This window comes from Phascolarctos cinereus, unplaced genomic scaffold (assembly GCF_003287225.1).
Source record: "Phascolarctos cinereus isolate Bilbo 61053 unplaced genomic scaffold, phaCin_HiC Scaffold_726;HRSCAF=1367, whole genome shotgun sequence".
Lineage (NCBI taxonomy): Eukaryota > Metazoa > Chordata > Mammalia > Diprotodontia > Phascolarctidae > Phascolarctos > Phascolarctos cinereus.
Window position 1 is genome coordinate 346,356,219 of NW_027556098.1, and position 1,412 is coordinate 346,357,630.

General features: G+C 40.9%; 1 pseudogene; it reads left to right on the plus strand.

The window, feature by feature from the left end:
* The first annotated feature begins 387 nt into the window (after nt 1–387).
* On the plus strand, nt 388–1,029 carry LOC110195010 (V-type proton ATPase subunit E 1 pseudogene; annotated as a pseudogene).
* The last annotated feature ends 383 nt before the right edge of the window (nt 1,030–1,412 follow it).

A 1,412-nucleotide genomic window follows, 5' to 3' on the forward strand; every position in this document is an offset into this window, starting at 1 on the left:
AAGGATCATTTATTAAGGGCCTACTCTGCACACAGCAATATTCCAGGCACAGGGGAAACAAAGACCAAAAGAAAAACAGCCCCTGTCTTCAAGGGGTTTACAATCTACAGTTAAGAGATAACTAAGTAGAAATAACTGAAAAGGGAGAAAGCACTAACAGCTAGGGAGATAAGAAAGACTCCTATGGGAATAAGTACATGAATTGAACTTTGATTAAAGCTAGGAATTCTTAGAGACAGAAGTCAGAAGAAGAGCGCATTCCACAAATGAGGGACAGCCTGTGCAAAGGCAGAAGCCCAATTATCTCTAAAATTATGTCACTTAGTTGCTTCCTCTTCTGCTGTCCTCAGAGGCTGCCAACTCTGTGTAGGAGTTGCTGCTGTCACCATGGCTCTCAGTGGCACCGACTTCCAAAAGCAGATCAAACACATGTTGGCTTCCACTGAACAGGAAGCAAACAAGAAGGCAGAAGAGTTCAACATTGAGAAACAGAAAATAGAAACTGAAGATAATGGAACATTGTGAGAAGAAAGAGAAACAAACTGGGCAGCAGAAGAAAATTCAGATGTCCAACTTGATGAATCAGGCAAGATTGAAAGTCCTCAGAACCAGGACAACCTTATCTCAAACATTAAATGAAGCAAAGCAGATACTCCCCTAAGGCAGTGAAAGATACAACCAGTCATCAGGTGCTTTTGGGATGCCTGATCCTTCAGGGTTTATACCAATTGCTGGAGGCAAAAATGATTGTTTACTGCAAGAAAAAAGTTCTCTCTCTAGCCAGAACTGCGGTACAAAAAAGCATCTCTATGCATAAGATTGTGACCAAAAAATGTTGATGTTCAAATTGATCAGGAGGCCTACCTAGCAGAGGAAACAGCTGGAGATGCTGAGATCTATAATGAAGATCATAAAATAAAAGTTTCTAATACTCTAGAAAGTAGACTGGATCTTACAGCCCAATAGATGATGCCAGCAGTCCCTGGGGCCTTGTTTGGTATTAAAGCCAACAGGAAAACTTTAGACTAAGCCTCTGATGAGGGGGGAATCCATCCATCTGCTGTATTGCTGATCTATGAAAGTGTCTAAAATTGAAGAAACAACTATCAACATTCCTCCTTTTTGATTCTGTGACACTGTCCCATGTTCTTCGGTGCAATAGAGTTTGTGTAGAATGCTGGATTTATGGACTTAAACCGTGAAGAAGTAACCTAGTTCATCCTGAAGGGACAGAGTTCTGATCTCCTCTATATTCTAGGGACAAAGGGAATACATATCAGTTGCATGGTTTTCTCTGAGAATCCTTCTATGATCTGCCTTAGATTAGAGTGAGCTGTGTGAAGTAGATCATAGCCTCTTTGTATTTGATGTCTATAGGTGCACGCATAAGAAGCATGCATTTACTCTAGCAT